We start from the raw sequence: 22,269 nt of genomic DNA on the forward strand, positions 1-22,269 counted from the left end.
GTGTTTATGTGTTCTTTCATATCTCTTACAGCGGAGGGCTCCAACCATATATATATATATATAATCTCATCCAATCGTGCCAAGCCTGTCACCATATGCTCTCACTTTGTTGTCAGACCTAACTGTCATTAGGTCATATGTGCCTTCACCCTGCAGCATTTACAGTATATACAATATATGGCCCAGCGGCATAAACAGTATATGCAATATATGGCCCTGCAGCGTTTACAGTATATGCAATATATGGCCCTGCAGCATTTACAGTATATGCAATATACAGCACTGTAGCATATGCCATATATGCAATATATGGCCCAGCAGCATATACAGTATATGCAATATATGGCCCTGCAGCATATACAGTATATGCAGTATACGGCCCTGCAGCATATACAGTATATGCAGTATACGGTCCTGCAGCATATACAGTATATGCAATATATGGCCCTGCAGCATTTACACTATATGCAATATACGGTAAATACATAGAAAGTGATCCTGCGCAACAGTGTATAAAGCATAAACTAAAATACCTATTAGAATTGTAGTGAAAAAGATAAATATATAGAATAAATATGTTCAAATAAATATGTATATAAATAAAAATGTGATGTGAAATCGTTTAAAAGGTACTTGGTAAATATCCGTGAATGAGGAAAAAGTATAAGATAAATATGTCCATAAAATATTATGCTATTTTAGTTTATGCTTTATACACCGTTGCGCAGGATCACTTTCTATGTATTTACGGTTTGGTGTTATGTGAACACTTTTAGATTTTGCTGCAGGTTTATTTCATGGCACTTTGTTGCACTGAGATCTCATTTGACTTTGCACTTTAATTATTCACCTTGTATGTTAAGTATTCAGTTATTTATATATTTTTAGTGTTGGGAGAACCTTTTTTAGTTTTGGCTGCTGGCCTATTTTATGGCACTTTCATTGCACTGATTTTTGTGATTATAATTTTTTGTCATCATCCTTGAGAGTTCATCCATATTGTTTATACATAGTAACCCGAAGGCCACTTTGTTTTATGCAATGTACGGTGCTGCAGCATATACAGTATGTGCAATATACAGCCCTGCAGCATTCGCACTATATGCAATATATGGCCCTGCAGCATATACAGATTATGCAATATATGGTCCTGCAGCATTTACAGTATATGCAATATACAGCCCTGCAGCATTTACACAGCCCCGCAGCATTTACGGTATATGCAATATATGACCCTGCAGCATTTACAGTATATGCAATATAATACGGCCCTGCAGCATTTACAGTATATGCCATATACGGCCCTGCAGCATATACACTATGTGCAATATACAGCCCTGCAGCATTTACACTATATGCAATATACGGCCCTGCAGCATATACCGATTATGCAATATATGGTCCTGCAGCATTTACAGTATATGAAATATACAGCCCTGCAGCATATACCATATATGCAATATATGGTCCTGCAGCATTTACAGTATATGCAATATACAGCCCTGCAGCATTTACACAGCCCTGCAGCATTTACGGTATATGCAATATATGACCCTGCAGCATTTACAGTATATGCAATATAATACGGCCCTGCAGCATTTACAGTATATGCCATATACGGCCCTGCCGCATATACACTATGTGCAATATACAGCCCTGCAGCATTTACACTATATGCAATATACGGTGCCGCAGCATATGCCATATATGCAATATACGGCCCAGCATCATATACAATATATGCTATATACAGCCTTGCAGCATATACAGTATATGCAATATATGGCCCTGCAGCATATACAGTATATAATATATACAGTCCTGCAGCATATACAGTATTTGCAATATATGGTCCTGCAGCATATACAGTATATGCAATATACGGCCCTGCAGCATTTACCGTATATGCAATATAATACGGCCATCATACTTGATATATATGCAATATATGGCCCTGCAGCGTTTACAGTATATGCAATATACAGCCCTGCAGCATTTACACGGCCCTGCAGCATTTACGGTATATACAATATATGACCCTGCAGCATTTGCAGTATATGCAATATAATATGGCCCTGCATTTACAGCATATGCCATATATGGCCCTGCAGCATATACAGTATGTGCAATATATGGCCCTGCAGCATTTACACTATATGCAATATACGGTGCTGCAGCATATACACTATATGTAATATATGGCCCTGCAGCATTTACAGTATATGCAACATGCAGCCCTGCAGCATATACACTGCAGCATTTACACGGCCCTGCAGCATATACACTTAATGCAATATACGGCCCTGCAGTATTTACAGCATATGCAATATACAGCCAGTAGGAAGTTAAAAGCAGAATCACCAAATAAAAGAAAACAGGGCTGAATAGCGAACACTAAGGCAGCCACCACATGTAAGGACTACTAAACTGCAATATGCATTGATGTGGAGGTATTGGAAGGAGAGTGTTATTAGTGTAATGTAATCTTCCCCCCTCTGTATAATAACAGTCCCCATCACATGCTCAGTGCAGAGCACACAGGGGACACGCCCATAGGCTACACACAATCTGTACAGAATTCTATTGGTTGCAGTCAATGTTTCCTCCTTGCAGAGTTCGTACACAGAGACAGATGATTGACAGGGAACGTCGTGCTGGCCAATGGGCGGTGACGGGGCGGGGCTCCAGCAGACAGCAGGAATTGGGTGTCTAGTGTTTTGTAGAAGGGGGATTGCAGTGTGTCCGCACTCATCCAGTCCAGTCCGAGCCAGTCTGATTGTGTGATCTTCCTGTACACCCAGAGACAAGAAATCTTCACCCCACACACCTCTCCAACCACAGCAAGGTGCCCAACGGGTGTGAGGTCTGTGCCAGGTGAGATAGGCAGCTTCCTTGTGTTATCTGTGTGTGTTCTGTATGATTGTGTGTCTTATTGATATGGAGAGTGTGTCTGGACACGTGCTGACTCCATATAGTCTCTATTCACAGCTGTGTACAGCTAGATCACACTGCTGTGCATTATAGATCCATACTTCTGTGCATGTTGTATTTATCAATACATTCATCCTCTCTATGAATTAGATTGTCCTGATCAGATTTACTATTCATTCTACACAGTGCATGCACCAAGTCTGCCTGTACTATTGTTTACCTGCAGCATGCATGTGGAAGAAACACACAGTAAACAATTTAAAGGGCCGCCATATGTAATGTTTTCATATGATGTGGGCCTGGCCTATAGCAGGAGTGTCCTGATGTATATACAGATGACACAAGTCAATAATGCCTTTTATGGTTATATAAGAGAGACTGAGCTCATTTCATAAATAATCCTAAACATTTTTATTTTTAACGTTTAATCAGATCGTCCGAGATAATGAATTTATTTATTAAATAATCATAAGAATTTTATTTGTAAAGATTAAATAGATCATCATCTGAGAGACTGAGATCATTCATTTAAATAATCCTAAACATTTTATTGTTAAAGTTTAATTAGATCATCATCCGAGATACTGAATTCATTTACTAAATAATCATAAGCATTTTATTTGTAAAGTTTAAATGGATCATTATCTGAGATACTGGATATTTTTTTTTCTTTTAAATAATTCTAAACATTTTATTAGTAAGAGCGTTTTATATTAAATAATCTTAAACATTGCATTTGTAAAGATGAATTAGATCATCATTTGGGAACTCAAGTGCATTTATTAAATAATCATAAATATTTTATTTATAAAGTTTTTAATTGGATCATCATGCCAATTATTTGTCATGTGAAAATGGGATTTTAATTTAAATTTTTTTATGTTTATTATGTGTTTGAAAAAACAGCATATTGGCTTGGTACAGTATTGTGAGATTTAATTTTGTTTTCCCTGCATGCTTATGGCTGAAGTAGTCTAAAGTTATGATGGGCACAATGCAGAACAAAACAGCCATCAGCATTATTATAGGTGGGTAACTGCACTGGTGGACTAACCAGAGCATGTAAATTGTTTTTTTAATAATATTTTAAGATCCTGACCATTGGGATCTCTTAATGTAATTGCTCAACTTTTTTTTTTTATTACAGAAAAACTTATATTTATAAGTTACTCATAAAGTGCTAGAATTTTTAAGATCCTGGCCATTGAGATTCCACTTCTTTTATATTTTTGAAACCATTTTTTTATTGCAGTAATATTATATGTTTAAACATATTTTTGTATGGTATTCATAAAGTGCTATTTTCTATATGAAATAGCACAGGTTTGAATATGATTAATCTCCAATAATGGGAAATTGTTCCTTTTTAGATGTGGTAGTGAAGAATTTAGGCAGAATTCACAATTTCTGTGTGACATTAAAGTACGGGATTTGAAAAAAAGTTAATATTCACCTAGGTAGATGCAGCATCAATCCAATGCCACATCTGTCTCCTGCCACCTCCACACCAAGAATGGTCTTTGATTGTTCAGTTCTTTTTCTTCAGTAAGCAGAGAGTCAGTGACTATCAGTCAGTGGCTGTCTACTTTGCCCCTCCAGTGCTCACTGGAGTGCTGGGCAGTGGAGGGGGTGGGAGCGGCATGTGTAGGATCCCTGCAGAGCCTAGAGCAGCTCTATGAAGCCAGCTGGCAGAGGGCTTTAGCCCGCTGTCGGCTGAATCTGAGCGACAGGAGTGCAGAACTAAGCGCACTCCTGTGATCCATAAATAGCTTTGGCTGTACTTCTCCTTTGAAGGCAAAGCCCATCTTTTATAAAATAAGAAATGAATGCACCGACATGAATTTTTTTTTATATTATATATATTTTGCATTCAAGCCTGCAGAATATTGCAACTTCCATCAGTGTGTCATGGATGCGATGCTTAGGCTCCTTCATTGTTTACATCCCACACCCAGGTCTGTGCGGAGGTGAGCACCTCCTGTTATGGGGCTGGAGGAAGTAAACTGCAAGTGCAGTGACATTGCAATACTTGTGCTCTATTGAAAACTGTGAGTTCCTTTGCTGCAGTGGTAGATGGGTGTTTGTAGTCTTTCCATTTACACATACCTGTGAATGGATGACGTTGCTGTGTGGGCTGCCCAGTTGCACTAAATTCATACAAAATCAAGACAGCAGGGAGAAGCACCTACTAGGTAAGTCGGGTGGGGGGGGGGGATAAGGGAATGCAACTCTGTTTGATGTTGCACACTAAAAATGGGTGAAACGCTGGCGGAAAAGTGAACTAGTTTAAAGAACACCTATGCGCTTGTGTGTTTTTTTTTGTTTTTTTTTTTGTTATGTCAACTTATGTTGCATCTACCTATTTTTTATTTATTGGTCCCCAAAAAGCACATCAGATATTCCTGGCAGAAAAAACGCAAGGATGGTCTGCATAGCACATGTATGTATTTGTGTGTACATATGAATAAACATTCTGCTATATTTTTAATCAAGGGAGTGTTGCCCATATATGCATAAAATTACTGACCAGCAATGCATTTTTTTTTCTTGATCTATATGTAGCATGTTAAACACAATGGGCTGCATTTAAATAAGTTAAAAAAAAAAAAGCAAAACTCCTGAATGCCTTTAAAATGTGTCTTTTTTTAGACATTCATTTGCAATAGGCCTTAAAGAAGAGCTCCAGGTTCCCCCCAAAAAATTAAAAGTCAGCAGCTACAAATATTGTAGGTGCTGACTTTTTTTAATATAAGCACACTTACCTGTCCAGGGATCCAACCATGTTCTCACCCAAGCCGATTCATCAATTGGCTTTGGGTGCAGGTGCTGGCACCGTAAGTAAGGGAAACAAGCAGTGAAGCCTTGCGGCTCCTCAGCCAGTTTACTACTGCGCATGCACAAGTTGCGCTTTGTGAATGGCCCCATAGTGTTCTGGAACCTGTGATATATCCCGGAAGGCTGCAGGGGAAGGATGGGGGGGGGGGGGTGGCTTGCCTCCAACATAGATCGCAGAGCGCATCTGACCGGAAGTGGGAACGGGTACCTTTCAAAATTAATGATCGCCGATAGGAAGAGAGAGCCGGCCTAATCATCAGAGAGTGCAATATCGCTGTAGCGGCTTTCAATTGCTGTGTCCCCCCCCCCCCCACACTCACTGTCACATACAGCCCCGCCTTTTGGCCCGGGTACTTTGATGGACAGAATGCCCGTATAGTCCTGGGATGTGTGACGTATATCAAAGTCCCTGGGCCAGGAGGCGGGGCTGTATGTGACAGCGAGCGCGAGGAACACACGGGAATTGAAATGAAAGCTGTTACAGAGATGTTCTGCACTCTGATGATCCGGGCGGCAATCCTCTTCCTCTCTTCTCTTCCCCTGCACAGGTAGGCTGTATTGTTGGGCACATGTAGGCTGCATTGATGGGCACGGGTGAGGCTGCATTGATGGGCACGGGTGAGGCTGCATTGATGGGCACGGGTGAGGCTGCATTGATGGGCACGGGTGAGGCTGCATTGATGGGCACGGGTAAAGCAGAATTGTTGGGCACGGGTAAAGCAGAATTGTTGGGCACAGGTGAAGCAGCATTGTTGGGCAGAGGGGAGGCTGCACTGGTGGGCACTGATAAAGTTGTTGTTAATATTTATTTTTAGAACTTAATTCTACATAAAACATTGAAGTGTCCTTTCATGGGATAATTTATGAGGGCAAGTTTAGGGGTGGAATGTGGGGTGGGGCGGGGTAGGCGTTGGGTGGGGCAACTGGTGGCAAGTAACACTTAAGGTCCGGCTAGTAGCTTAGGACTTGAAATTTTGAGCCCTGTTGTTAGGGATCATGTGGCTGTGTGCAAGAGGCCTTGGTGTATGGCATGAGGGCTATACTGACAACTATGAAAGAAGGGAAATTGCTACAAAGTATACATACAGTGTTAAAGAGTGACATTGCTACTGTTTGATAACCCACCGAAGGGGGGTATATGAAGACCAAGTCGTCTGTTGTTGGTCTATGAGACCCAATAGTTAATCCAGGTGTTGGAGCCTCTCTCTCTCATATTATAGTCTGTGACAGGATGTTCAAGTCGTGACTGGGCTCTCTCGATGGTCCACCTATAGTGGGGCTGTGTGGGGTCCTTTGCTATGTTGCGGCCGTACCATTTATAGTATTAAAAGCGGCTGCTCACTGCGGCTGTGTGATGTGCGAGCCGGGTCCAGGAAGCACGCTATAATACACTATATTATTTTTTTTCTTTATTTGCTATTTTTTTTCCCCATGAAAATGGAGTTACTCTTGAGGTAAAATGCTTTTCAGTATATGTGATTAATTAGACAGCTGTGTTTTGAATTATGCTGCTACTGCCTTTTACAGTTTCGCGTTTATTGTTGTGACATTTCACGTACACATTCACTAATCTGGCTGATCACACAGATTTCTATCCTTAAATGAACCGCAGCTCTAATGTATAAATGTCCTATGATACTAGTTCATGATTCACTGATTTTTATTATTTTTTTTAATTCCCCATTCCCAGCTATTTAATGCATTGATAGTGGTAATCCCACCAACTCCAGGAGAAACGATTTTTCAGACTATGGATTTACTACTATGTTGTATATTACAATATGCGGTCTAGTTTTATGCTGATTACTAAAACATTCTTGTTTAGTTAAGGACTCGCCCACGGCAACTTCGCTGAACTCAGAAAATACAATTTCAAACCGTGATGTGATTAAATAATATTTCAAAAATACTCTTATCATTGAATTCAGTTATACTAAGTACTTGCCTTACATTCCAAACCTCATGTACAAATGTTAGTATGATTGTACATCTGTTAATTTTGAATACAAATAAAACTTTATTGTTTAAAAATGTGCATTTATAGTTTGACGAGAGTGAGGTAGAGTTATAAGTTTTGTTTTTATTTCGGTTTGTAACCCCATACCTACCCTTTTGAAGCCCATACAAAAATTGCCATGGGGCGTTGTGTCTGGGACAAGAAGGTACAGACAGCAATAAGAACAGTGTCAGAAGTTCTAGTCTTCCTCTCCCAATTAAAAATGTTTCCCTGTTGGCGAAATTTCCCATCACTTCCTGTTCTAACAGGAAGCCAGGGGAGATCTCTCCAGTAGGGACACACAGTAATAAAAAGCTGACAAAATACCTTTACCTTTAACCCTTCTGTAGCTGTATCCAAAATCAAATAGAATGTTTAGGCTAGAGTTGGGCTTTAAAGTGTATATTAAACCTAAAATTGAAATTACATTTATGAATTCCTTTACTAAGAAACGGTCATGGACTTGTTACCTCTTATCTTCCTGCAGTCCTTTTTACAGTAAAATGCTTGATGATCTAGCTCCCTTGTCCTCCTGTTTATTTCTGACCATGCAAAGCACTAAAGCAGATCCATGCTGCCATGATCACTTTGCATGTTTAACCCAGCTGATCTGAGTTACAGGACCCTGTGCCATTGCACGGTGTGCTTGGACTTCTGTTGTCCGCTTTGTTGTTATACCCCTGTCCAGCTTTACTGCAACAGCAACCTGTAAGAGCATGGATCCAGGAAAGGAAACTCTCTTCTGGAATGTAGCATACACAGACTGGGAGCATACTTCCCTGGTGTGTCCGACATTATTAGACAGTCCCCCCTGTGGCTAAAGAGACATATCCAGCACATTCTGCAGAGGGACTGGAAGGGTGGCTGTTTTGTCACTTGAATTGGGTAAAGAAAGGTTTCCAGAGCAGCCAACTGACTTCACAGATACTTTACTCACATACACGATGATACTTTAATCACAACTGGATGTCTTAGAAAAGCGCCATCTTATAAACTGAAATTTGCTTTGATTTTCTAGATCCTTTGCATGGAATTTTTCATTCATTTAAAAATGGAAACCCATTGCTTTGAACGCCTTTTCCATTCACATATGTTAAATAGTACCTACATGAAGACATTAGAGCTGCACGTTGCTGGCTAAAATGAGCATCACAATTTTTTTGCTTAGAATAAAGATCACGATTCTCGCGGTGTAACCTCTTCTTTCACAGTATACAAAAAAATTGGGCTAACTTTACTGTTTAGTTTTTAATACATCAAAGTGTATTTAAAAAAAAAAAAATTGCGTTTGAAAACCCGCTGTGCAAATACGGTGTGACATAAAATATTGCAACGACCACCATTTTATTCTCTAGGGTCTCTGTTAAAAAAATATATCATGTTTGGGTGTTCCAAGTAATTTTCTAGAAAAAATATGATTTTTACTTGTATGCAACAAATGTCAGAAAAGGTTTGGTCTTTAAATGGTTAAACTTCCCTCATTTACATGCAGGAGTTCTTTCCTTTGATAAAAGAACGAAAAGATACTTTGTTTCTACTTACAGTTGTGCTCATATGTTTAAGTACCCTGGCAGAATTTATGATTTCTTGGCATTTTTCAGAGACTATGAATGATAACACAAGGATGTTTCTTTCACTCATGGTTAGTGTTTGGCTGAAGCCATTTATTATCAATCAACTGTGTTTATTTTTTTTAAAGTGGTTGTAAACCCTTACAAACCACTTTGACCTACAGGTAAGCCTAGATTAAGATTAAGATATTTGCCCGAAAACAGGCACACAGGCGCACTGAGCGCGGCATTCTCAGCGGCGGAGCTGCCGCGCGTGTCGGCTCCCGTGCGCATGCGCGGGAGTGATGTCATCGCGGCTTCGCCGAATGACAGCGGCGGAGCTGCGAGACCCCACCAAGAAGATGGATGCGGCGGACTACAGGGGACAGCGGTGACTTCGCTGGCTCCTGTGTCAGGTAAGTGACACATAATGGACTACTATGCGATGCATAGTAGTCCATTATGCTTTGCCTTTGCAGGGAATGAAAGAGGAAGTAAACTCATCAGGGTTTACTTCCTCTTTAAATCATAATGGCAACAGAAACTACCCAAATGACCCTGATCAAAAGTTTGCATACCCAGTTCTTAATACTGTGTATTGCCCCCTTTAACATCAATGACAGCCTGAAGTCTTTTGTGGTATTTGTGGATGAGGCTCTTTATCTTAGATGGTAAAGCTGCCCATTCTTCTTGGCAAAAAGCCTCCAGTTCCTGTAAATTCTTGGGCTGTCTTTCATGAATTGCACGTTTGAGATCTCCCCAGAGGGGCTCAATGATATTGAGGTCAGGAGACTGAGATGGCCACTCGAGAACCTTCACTTTATTCTGCTGTAGCCAATGACAGGTTGACTTGGCCTTGTGTTTTGGATCATTGTCATGTTGGAATGTCCAAGTACGTCCCATGCGCAGCTTCCTGGCTGATGAATGCAAATGTTCCTCCAGTATTTTTTGATAACATATTGCATTTATCTTGCCATCAATTTTGACCAAATTTCCTGTGCCTTTGTAGCTCACACATCCCCAAAACATCAGCGATCCACCTCCGTACCTTTCATCATAGGCCTTGTTTAATCCTCTTCAAATTAAGCATTTACGATTGTGTCCAAAAAGCTAAATTTTGGTCTCATCACAGGGGCGTAACTATAGGGGGTGCAGCAGTTGCCACCGCAACTGGGCCCTGTGATGCAGGGGGCCCATGCAGCCCCCTCTGCATATGGCCGGCAGCAGCATAGGCAGCTTAGGGTACCAGTGCACCATGCACACGGGTGGCTGGAGGTGGAGGGTGACTAGCAGAGCTCCATGCTCGACTATCGCACTGGCTGCTCTATAGTTGTGCATTCCCCGCATGACCTGTGTCCTCGGCCGGCTCCTCAGAGTACCCCTCTCCTGCTCCATGCATTGCCGCTCAGTCCGATATCTGTTCTCCCCAGCCAGAGTCCCGCCCCCCCCCCCCCCGAGTCCGGCCCACACTGCCCTGCATACTTCTCCCGGGTAAACAAACTTTAAGCACACAGATGCAGTGCAGCCCTATGAGAGCCGGCTCCCCGGAGGACACTGCAGGCTTGTCTGCCAGCTCCCCTCCTCCCCCATACACAGATGACGAAAGGTCTTTCTGGGAGATATGCTGATCGCCCATCCAGCACACTGGATGGAGCCCAGGCCAACATGGATGAGTGCGCGGCCTACAGCTTGATCATGGTGAGTGAGAGGACCCCATCCTCCATCTCCCCCTGGGGACAGGAACCCCTTCTCATGTGGGGACAGGGACCCCCACCTCCCCTGGGGCCAGGGACCCCTTCTCACCTGGGGGCAGTAACTTCATCTGCCCTGGAGAAAAGGACCTCATCTCTTCTGGGGACGGGGACCCCATCCTGCCTAGGGACAGTCCCCCAATGGGGCACTTAAAAATAAAAAATAATAATAAAAAAAAACTACTGATACCAGTGGTGGAACTACAGGGCTCACAAAGGTCATACCTGTGACCACGCCCTGGAGTTCCACCGCCGGACTCGGAGGGAAGGGCCCTGGCTGGGGTTCAGGGGGGCCCTTCATGGTTTCTTGCATCGGGGCCCTGAAGGTTCTAGTTACGCCACTGTCTCATCACCTCAAATGACTTTGTGCCAGAAGGTTTGAGGCTTGTCTCTGTGCTGTTTGGCGTATTGTAAACGGGGTACTTTGTAGCATTTGCGTTTTAATGGTTTTCTTCTGATGACTCAACCATGCAGCCCATATTTCTTCAAATGCCTCCTTATTGTGCATCTTGAAACAGCCACATCACATGTTTTCAGAGAGTGCTGTATTTTACCTGAAGTTATTTGTGGGTTTTTCTTTGCATCCCAAACAATTTTCCTGGCAGTTGTGGCTGAAATTTTAGTTGGTCTACCTGACCGTTGTTTGGTTTCAACAGAACCCCTCATTTTCCACTTCTGGATTTATGTTTGAACACTGCTGATTGGCATTCTCAATTCCTTGGTTATCTTTTTATATCCCTCTCCTGCTTTATACGGTTCAACTACCTTTTCCCGCAGATCATTTGACATTTCGTTTGCTTTCCCCATGACTCAGAATCCAGAAACATCAGCACTGGGTGAAAGATGCAAGGATCTGTCAGGAGTCCAGAAACGCAATGGGTTTTACTTCCTTTTTTGTTTGTAAAGTATAAAGGGCTACTATGTATCGCATAGTAGCCCATTATGTGTCACTTACCTGAAACCGAAGTCCATCTTTCACCCTCTTCCTTACGGTTATCGTGGCTCCAGCACTGTGATTGTCCGGAGCCGCAATAACATCACTCCGTGCCACCAGTCATGGCACGATCTCCTTTAGAAATGGCACGATCGCCATTCTTAAAGGCTTCTGCGGTGCGCCTGCACCGTTGTCTACGGCGCAAGGGGCCATGGACATTGGTACCCGTCTCTTTTGCAAACATCTCCTAAACCGTGGAGGTTTAGGAGATATTTCGAGCACCTACAGGTAAGCTTTAATCTAGGCTTACCTGTAGGTAAAAGTGGTTGTAAAGGGTTTACAACCACTTTAAAGTGGTAAGCACAGAATGCCTCCCTTACAGACAGCTAAAAAGAACATTGGTGTCATGCTGCTGGCTTAGCCAAGTGACGTTGGCCCTGAACAATGTAGGCACCATCATACAGGAGGTCAATCAACCACAGCTCCAGGAACCCCCAACAACCTCTGAAGGACTTTTAGCAATACACAGAACCCTGGTTAAAAATGACTGGGTATAAGGTTCTGCATTAAGGGCCAGTTCACACCAGATGCTGTTCCGTGCAGTTCCGTTTTTTTCTGCACCAATGCAGTCAGTTCCAGTCAGTTTTCGGTCAGTTTCTGCCCCGGTACCTGACCAGAAACTGACTGCATGGTTGGAACTAGAGCCATTGGAATACATGGAAAACGCCATGCATGCATTTTTAGTGCAGAAAAAAAGCACACGGAACTGAATGGTACTGCGTCTGGTGTGAACTGGCCAGTTGCTTGAACTCATTGGACTTGCATCTTTTTTTTTTTTTTCAACCTGATTAATAGTGTAACTAAGTAACTTAAAGCGGGAGTCCGCGTTTTTTTTTTTTTTTTAAAAAGCCAGCAGCTACAAATACTGCAGCTGCTGACTTTTAAAATAGTGACACTTACCTGTCCAGCGCGCCCGCGATGTCGGCACCCGAAGCCGATCTCTCGATTGTCTCTCGGGTGCTGCCGCCGCCATCTTGGGTATGGGAATCAGGAAGTGGAGCCTTTCGGCTTCATTTCCCGGTTCCCTACTGCGCATGCGCGAGTCGGGCTGCGCAATAAGGATGGACCCGCTGCCTCTGGGATCTGTGTGTTTCCCAGCAGGCAGCGGGGGACTTTCGGAAAGGGGCGTAATCTACGCCCCTTTCCGCAGAGAGCTATCCCGGAAGTGGGTGCAGATACCTGTACTGTACAGGTACCTGCACCCCCCTCCCCCCTGAAAGGTGCCAATTGTGGCGCCGGAGGGGGGAGGAATCCAATGAGCGGAAGGTCCACTTTAGGGTGGACCTCCGCTTTAAAAGCTGAGAGGTGTCAGAGCATATTGTGCATTTATTTCCAGAACCTCCCATTTCCAGTTTAGGTGATACTGTATTATTACAATTGCACACATCAGCTATTTTCAGGTTAATTAAATGAAGACACATTCTCCAGAATATGACTTTCTTGGCACATTTCCCAGAATGCTGTGCACACACTATGTGATCTGTGGGAGTGTAGTGTTTCATGATATAACTGTACTTCAAAATTAGCTTGGTTTATAAGCGCCTATGAATGTCTTTAAGTTGCCAGTTATATTCAAAAATGAGCTGATGCGTCCTGTTGTACTGTCCTGTTCATGTGTAAATTAAACTTATGCTGTGCTGTCACTCATGTTAACTCAGAAAAATAGAAAAACAGTTTAATCGTTGTCTATTAAGCAGCTGTCCTGGCATAGGTGTTGAAAAATTCCTGGGATCAAAAATGTGCATGGTATTTTACAAGACCAGGGGGCTTTCCAGGTGCATTAACCCTTTCATCACTAAGCCTATTTTTGACATTTGGTGTTTACAAGTTAAAATCCGTAGTTTTTGCTAGAAAATTACTTGGAACCCCTAGACATTATATATATATATATATATATATATATATATATATATATATATATATATATTTTTTTTTTTTTTACCAGAGACCCTAGAGAATAAAATGGCAATTGTTGGAAAATGTTATGTCACACGGTATTTGTGCAGCTGTGTTTTAAACTTTTTGGCAAAAGGGACACTCGTGAATTTAAAAAAAATGAAACAGTAAAGTTAGCCCAATTTTTTTGTATAATGTGAAAGATGATGTTACAGTAAATAGATACCAAACATGTCATGCTTTATAATGGCACGCACTCGTGGAATGACGACAAACTACGGTACCTAAACAGGTCAAGTGCTAGAATTAAAGCTCTCGCTCTGACGATCACGTCGATACCTCACATGTGTGATTTGAACACCGTTTACATATGCGGACACGACTTCCGTATGCATTTTCTTTGCTATGCGAGCTTGTGGCGACGGGGGCGCTTTAAAAAAAAATATTTTTTTCTTATTTATTTTAAAATTTATAAATTGTTTTAAAAAAAATAATAATAATTGTGATCACTTTTATTGCTGTCACAAGGAATGTAAACATCCCTTGTAACAGTAATAGGTGGTGACAGGTACTCTTTATGGAGGGGTCGGGGGTCCCCTGATCCCTCCTTTGCACTTCAAAGTATTCAGATCGCCATTTTCGGCAATTCTGAATACTATATATTTTTTTAAAACCGGCTCCATTGGCATCCGAGTAAATGGGAAGTGACGTGATGACGTCGCTTCCGTGTTTACAATTAGGAGGCTGGAATGAAGCCGCTTAGAGCTTCCAGCTTCATTCCAGTCTGTCCCTAGCCGCCAGAAGCGACGGTTTGTTGATCGGTAAGAGCGGCGGGAGGGGGGATGTCCCATCCCGCTCCTCCGGCATAACAGCCGAGCGGCTTTTAGCCACATTGGTTGTTATAGCTGGAAAGCTGATCGCCGGCTCTAAAAAAAACAGTACTGGGATGATGCCTGCAGCTGCGGGCATCATCCCAGGATAACCCCTGAAAGCTGAGTACGCACATCTGCGTACGCTCGGCGGCAAGGGGTTAAAATAATTCGGAAAATGGAAAAGGTACTCATAGCCACCTTTTGATACCCACTCTCCCTGCATATTTTCTAGTTTGCACACAAGGGGGTTGATTTACTAAAACTTGACAGTCCAAAATCTGGTTCAGCTCTGCATAGAAACCAATCAGCTTCCAGTTTTTTTGTTTTTTTTTTGGTTAAAATGTAATTGAACAAGATGTAGTTTGAAGCTGATTAGGGTACCATGCACAGCTGCACCAGATTTTGCACACTCCAGTTTTAGTAAATCAACCCCAAAGTGTATGCCGAATTCTCTTTCAAACCAACAACACATACATGTAATGCCTGTCTTCATTTTGTTAAGCGCTGCACAAACTGTTGGCGCTATATAAATCCTGTATAATAATAAAAATCAATGTGCCTCATGACTACCGACACTCAGATGATAAATTAAACGTAGAGAATACTTTACCCCGTATTTTGGATTAGCCAGCTGCCTTTAGAAAAAATCCCCTTGCAGAAATTCACTGACTGGGCTTGGGCCAGTTTAATCAAAGATGGAGACACATTTAGGAGTAGAACATTCTTATGTAGTGGATCATGCTGAAGAGTCCACAACCAAAGAGCTGCACCATTAATCTTTAAGAATCAAAATTGCGATATTTTTATTTTTTTCCCGATCTTCAAAACAGCATGTCATGATTCTTTCTAACAAGTGCAGAGAGTTCTCACAGCTGTAAAAAAAAAAAAAATCCAGGCAGCCTGCCAAGTTTTAGCACAACACTGTGAATGCAGTTGTGCTCCTAATGCCCCGTACACACGTTCCGATTATCGTAAGACCGATCGTTCACATTTTGTTGTATACAACTAAGATTGAATACAACCGTGCAAAATGTGTGTAAGGCCGCGTACACACGGGCGGACTGTTCGCCCAACCTTGTCCGCTGAACAGTGTTTGGGCGGACAGTCCGCTCGTGTGTGGGCTTTCAGCGGACAGTTTCAGCGGACAGTTGGACGGACAAAGTCTTTCGGAAATTCCGAAAAACTGTCCGCTGAAACTGTGTTTGAGCGAACAGTCCGCCCGTGTGTGGGCCTGTCCGCTGTACTTTCGAAATGAGCGGACTGTTCCCGCTCGGAAAGTCCGCCCATTTCGAGCGCGTGTACAGGTAGGCGGGGCCCGCGAAGGAGACATCGCGGGCTCCGCCGCCTGGAATGGGCTTAAAGGGGAACCCCAACGCCGAAAAAAATCGGCGTGGGGGTTCCCCCAAAGTCCACACCAGACCCTTGTCCGAGCACGCTACCCGGCCGGCCAGGAAAGGGGGGCGAGCGAGCGCGCCCCCCCTCCTGAGCCGTACCAGGCCGCGTGCCCTCAACATGGGGGGGTGCCTTGGGGAAGGGGGGGCCGCGCGGCCCCCCCACCCCAAAGCACCTTGTCCCCATGTTGATGAGGACAAGGGCCTCTTCCCGACAACCCTGGCCGTTGGTTGTCGGGGTCTGCGGGCGGGGGGCTTATCGGAATCCGGGAGCCCCCTTTAAGAAGGGGGCCCCCGGATACCGGCCCCCCACCCTATGTGAATGAGTATGGGGTACAATGTACCCCTACCCATTCACCTGTGAAATAAAGTACAAAAAAAAACACAACACAGGGAAAAAATATTTTATTGCACAGCTCCGGGGGTCTTCCGTCTTCGGGGGTCTTCTCGCCGGACTCCTCCGCTATCTGTGTGTAGCTCTTTTACTAGCGGAGGAGTCCGGCTTTCTTCCTCCCCGCCGCCGGCCTCTTCTCCCGACTTCGGGGGTCTTGTCCCCCTCTTCGGTTCTTCTGCCGGGCCACCGCGCCTTCTTGTAGCTCTTTTACAGGCGGTGGCCCGGTCTTCTGTCGCCGCTGCCTTCCGTTCTTCTGTCGCCGCCTTCGGTTCTTCTGCCGGGCCACCGCGCCTTCTTGTAGCTCTTTTACAGGCAGTGGCCCGGTCTTCTGTCGCCGCTGTCGTCGCCGCCGCCTTCCGTTCTTGTTCTTCTTCTTGTTCTTCTTCTTCTTCTCCTGGAGATGTTGACTCGACGAGCTCTCCGGCCGGAATGCCAGAGCCGCGCTGTGCGGTCACTTATATAGTGACAATGGGGCGGTGTCACATGGTATATGTCACATGGGTTGGTCACATGGTGACCCCGCCCCCTTACGATGTCATAGTCCCCATGTGACATCAACCCATGTGACCAACCCATGTGACATATACCATGTGACACCGCCCCATTGTCACTATATAAGTGACCGCACAGCGCGGCTCTGGCATTCCGGCCGGAGAGCTCGTCGAGTCAACATCTCCAGGAGAAGAAGAAGAAGAACAAGAAGAAGAACAAGAACGGAAGGCGGCGGCGACAGCGGCGACAGAAGACCGGGCCACCGCCTGTAAAAGAGCTACAAGAAGGCGCGGTGGCCCGGCAGAAGAACCGAAGGCGGCGACAGAAGAACGGAAGGCAGCGGCGACAGAAGACCGGGCCACCGCCTGTAAAAGAGCTACAAGAAGGCGCGGTGGCCCGGCAGAAGAACCGAAGAGGGGGACAAGACCCCCGAAGTCGGGAGAAGAGGCCGGCGGCGGGGAGGAAGAAAGCCGGACTCCTCCGCTAGTAAAAGAGCTACACACAGATAGCGGAGGAGTCCGGCGAGAAGACCCCCGAAGACGGAAGACCCCCGGAGCTGTGCAATAAAATATTTTTTCCCTGTGTTGTGTTTTTTTTTGTACTTTATTTCACAGGTGAATGGGTAGGGGTACATTGTACCCCATACTCATTCACATAGGGTGGGGGGCCGGTATCCGGGGGCCCCCTTCTTAAAGGGGGCTCCCGGATTCCGATAAGCCCCCCGCCCGCAGACCCCGACAACCAACGGCCAGGGTTGTCGGGAAGAGGCCCTTGTCCTCATCAACATGGGGACAAGGTGCTTTGGGGTGGGGGGGCCGCGCGGCCCCCCCTTCCCCAAGGCACCCCCCCATGTTGAGGGCACGCGGCCTGGTACGGCTCAGGAGGGGGGGCGCGCTCGCTCGCCCCCCCTTTCCTGGCCGGCCGGGTAGCGTGCTCGGACAAGGGTCTGGTGTGGACTTTGGGGGAACCCCCACGCCGATTTTTTTCGGCGTTGGGGTTCCCCTTTAAGCCCATTCCAGGCGGCGGAGCCCGCGACGTCTCCTTCGCGGGCCCCTCCTACCTGTACACGCGCTCGAAATGGGCGGATTTGCCTCCTCCTTACGTGGGCGAGTCCGTTCATTTCAAAAGTTGAGCGAACTGTTTGGCAAACAGTTTGCTGAAACAGTCCGCTCGTGTGTGGGCAAGTCAGCTCATGCAAATTTTGAGCGGACTGTTTGCCGAAACTGTTTGACGAACAAGGTTGGGCAAACAGTCCGCGCGTGTGTACGCGGCCTAAGACTTTTGTCGTACGATTCTGGAAAAATCTTCCGTCGTGCGTAGCTACGTATTTTAAATGATGTCAAAAACGTGTGACCTGTGTGTCCTTCTGGTTTATTTTCATGTTTCCGATCATGCGTGGTGTTTGTCTAATGACTTTTATCGGACGCATACTGTACTGACTACACGACTGTCGTACGATGGGCTGTCATCCGACCAAAGTTTTCCTGTTTGTTCCTTCGGATTTAGTTGGACGGACTGTCGTGATCGGCTGTCGAAAGCTGCGTACTAACTATCAGATTATCGAACGATCTGTCCGAAAGCGACTTTTGTGGTCCGATAATCGGAACGTGTGTACGGGGCATTAGTTTACATACCCTGGCAGAAGTTATGATTTCCATTTTTCAGAGAATATGATTGATAACACCAAAAATTTTCTTTTACTCTTGGTTAGCGTTTGGCTGCAGCCATTTATTATCAATCAACTGTGTTTACTCTTTTTATATCATAATCACAACAGAAACTACCCAAATGACCCTGATCAAAATTGTACATACCCTGGTGATTTTGGCCTGATAACATGCACACAAGTTGACACAAAGGGGTTTGAATGGCTATTAAAGAGGTAAAGCATAATGGGCTACTATGCATCGTCACTGACGTCACTCCCGCACATGCGCACAGGAGCCGCCACTAATGGCATATTGCTGTTAGCAGCGGCATGCTCAGTGCGCCTGCTCGGCGCTGTCTACGGCGCATGCTGAAAAAAGCGGGGAGGGGATGACTTTCATCAATCTGCTGTTGACCTTTAACTGTCTGGTTAGTGGGCTGAGGCAGAGAGAAAGACACACTTGTCGCCATTGTATTAATATAAAGCAGATCTTGACTCTCTGACCTGTAATATATATAAGAAAAAAAAAAGGCTGCAGATACACATCTGCTGGAGGGTGGACTTGGTGGCACTACATCAGGGGCCAGCTTCAAGAACTTGGAAGGGACAGCCACCTCCCAATGACCTAGAATGGGAATATGGTAGCGCGGGACACAGCCTGTGGCCTAGGATGGGAGTTTGTGCCCATGTTTAAAACATTAATCTTCCCTAATTGTCCTGGTCATTGGTTTTACTGGCAATGAAAGTGAGGGTAAACCCAAAACTTGAAGTTGCCACCAGAACAGGAGTCAAGGGGAAATCATCTAATGGGGACACTCGATTCCATGACAGCTGTCTTGGAATGAATATCCCTCACATTTGAAAGATATCCTCTCACTTTCTGTCAAGACTAGAGTACAGGAAGTGGGGGAAATTCTCCCTAATGAGACACATAATTGGCAATAGCGGTTCGATTTCGATTTACTTCTATTGTAAATGGTGTCATCCACCTGACTGTGCTGTGCGGTGGGTCGGTGCACATTTTAGCACTGGATGGACAGAAATTAAAATCCTTGGACAGGCAAAAGGTTATCCTGTGATGTGTATTCCATCAGTTTTTGTTCGCTGTTGGCCTGGAGTTCAGCTTTTAGGGTTAGGTTACAGATCTGTACTCGGTGAAGTTATGTTAACTGTCTTGATTCTCTGGCTGCAGAGCAGTAATACAGGAGCTGGTTTGGGAGAGATAGTCTAGAAAATCTGGTTTGTCTGCTCAGTAATGTCTATTTATTTTTTTTGTCTGTAAGCCCTGGTTCACATTGGTACGATTTGACATGTCAAATCAGCGGCAATTGCAGTTGCCGGCAATGGCACTGTCCTAATCAGTGCAATGCTGCATTTGCGGCGCCACACCGATTTCATAAAGTCGTTTCTCTACTACTTTTTGCGTTTTTGGGCTGCGATTTGCATTGACATCTGTGCAGAAACCTAACTCTTCCTTCTAAGGCCCCTTTCACACTGGGGCGCTTTGCAGGCGCTGCAGCGCTAAAAATAGGGCCTGCAAAGCGCCCTTAAAGAGCCGTTCCTGTGTCTCCAATGTGAAAGCCCCACGGGCTTTCATATTGGAGTGGTGCACTGGCAGGACACTAAAAAAAGTCCTGCTAGCAGCATCTTTGGAGCGGTGTACCGCTCCTCTGCCGCTCCTGCCCATTGAAATCAATGGGTAAAAGCGCCCCGCTAGCGGCCAAATTACTAAAAATAGCGGCTCTTTACCGCTGACGCACCCACTGCCCCAGTTTGAAAGGGGGGACCTTAATGTATTTGGCTGCAGTGACACAATTGCAGCCACAGAAAGCATTTCATGCACTGCATACTAGCAAACAATGCTAGTAGCCTCAAGGCAACATTAAACAGATGTTGTTTGCTGAAAGCCATTTAAAATCACTGCCAAAATGCTTCTACATTGATGTGCAGTGGGGAAGGAAGAGCAGAAATCTCTAAATCTTACAGTTTAGCTCCATTGTTGTTTTTGTATTATAATTATGAACAGAAACAAATTACAATGGTTATTACAATGAGGGAAAAAAGAATTTGATCCCCTGCTGATTTTGTACTTTTGCGTGCTGACAAAGAAATGATCAGTCTATCATTTAAAAAAGAAAATTATTCTAATAAAAAAACAAAAAGTATATAAAATTTCCTTTCCCCCTTCAAAAGATTAAAAAGGAGGGAGTAAAAAGAATGAAAAATAAGGGGAGGGAGAAGGGAAAGACAAGGAACAACAATAAAATTCCTAATTACCACCCTTATAGTTCATGTAAACCAGAGTTTGCTTAAAGCGGAGGTCCACCCTAAAGTGGACCTTCCGCTCATTGGAATCCTCCCCCCCTCCGGCGCCACAATTGGCACCTTTCAGGGGGGAAGGGGGTGCAGGTACCTGTACAGTACAGGTATCTGCACCCACTTCCGGGATAGCTCTCTGCGGAAAGGGGCGTAGATTCTGCAGAAAGTCCCCAACTGCCTGCTGGGAAACACACAGATCCCAGAGGCAGCGGGTCCATCCTTATTGCGCAGCGTGACTCGCGCATGCGCAGTAGGGAACCGGGAAATTAAGCCGAAAGGCTCCACTTCCTGATTCCCATACCCAAGATGGCGGTGGCAGCACCCGAGAGACGATCGAGAGATCGGCTTCGGGTGCCGACATCGCGGGCGCGCTGGGCGGGTAAGTGTCCTTATTTTAAAAGTCAGCAGCTGCAGTATTTGTAGCTGCTGGCTTTTCAAAAAAAAAAAGAACGGCGGAACTCCCGGCGGACTCCCACTTTAAATTCTAGCCAACTCTTTCAAGTGTTTTTTTGTTGTGAAAATGGGTCAAAAAAGTTATAAATTGATTAGCATTTTAATGAGTGAAATAAGTATTTGACCCCATTGCAAAACATGACTTAGTACTTGGTGGCAAACCCTTGTTGGCAATCAGTCAGAAGTTTCTTGTAGTTGGCCACCAGGTTTGCACACATCTCAGGAGGGATTTTGTCCCACTCCTCTTTGCAGATCCTCTCAAAGTCCTTAAGATTTGGAGGCTGACATTTGGTAACTCGAACCTTCAGCTCCCTCCATATATTTTCTATGGGCTAAAGGTCTGGGGACTGGCTAGACCACTCCAGGACTTTAATGTATTTCTTCTTGAGCCACGCCATTGTTGCTTTGGCTGTAGGGCTGAAACAACTAATCGATTAATCGACAACGAATTGATTTAATTTCATAATCGATTACTATTTTCATAATCGATTAATCGGCCAGTAACATAATGGGGTTAAAAAAAAAAACTAAAATGAGCCCTTTATAGTACAACAATATAATCACTACTGTAAATATTACTTTCACTGTTCTACAGTAAAAAAAAATTAACCCCTTTCAGTAGTGATTATCTGCTTTTTTTTTTTTTTTTTTTTTTTTGTACTATAAAGGGCTAATTTTAGTCTTTTTAACCCCATTATGTTACTAAACATCTTAGGCCTGGTTCACATCTATGTGTTTACTGGTGAG

At 44.3% G+C, this 22,269-nt stretch overlaps 1 protein-coding gene across 3 annotated transcripts in view; it reads left to right on the forward strand.

Moving 5' to 3' along the window:
* The first annotated feature begins 2,670 nt into the window (after positions 1-2,670).
* EEF2K (eukaryotic elongation factor 2 kinase) overlaps positions 2,671-22,269 on the forward strand; it is a 146,343-nt gene continuing 126,744 nt past the window's right edge. For 2 of the 3 annotated variants that reach the window (XM_077448999.1, XM_077449001.1), the window contains exon 1: positions 2,671-2,874. The gene's annotated coding sequence lies outside the window, so the exon portion shown is untranslated. The remainder of the gene's footprint in view (positions 2,875-22,269) is intronic. The other variant, XM_077449000.1, reaches the window with a different exon arrangement.

The sequence above is a fragment of the Lithobates pipiens genome, unplaced genomic scaffold, assembly GCF_037356315.1.
Source record: "Lithobates pipiens isolate NorthernLeopardFrog02 unplaced genomic scaffold, aLitPip1_a1.2 Scaffold_22, whole genome shotgun sequence".
In the NCBI taxonomy this organism is placed as follows: domain Eukaryota; kingdom Metazoa; phylum Chordata; class Amphibia; order Anura; family Ranidae; genus Lithobates; species Lithobates pipiens.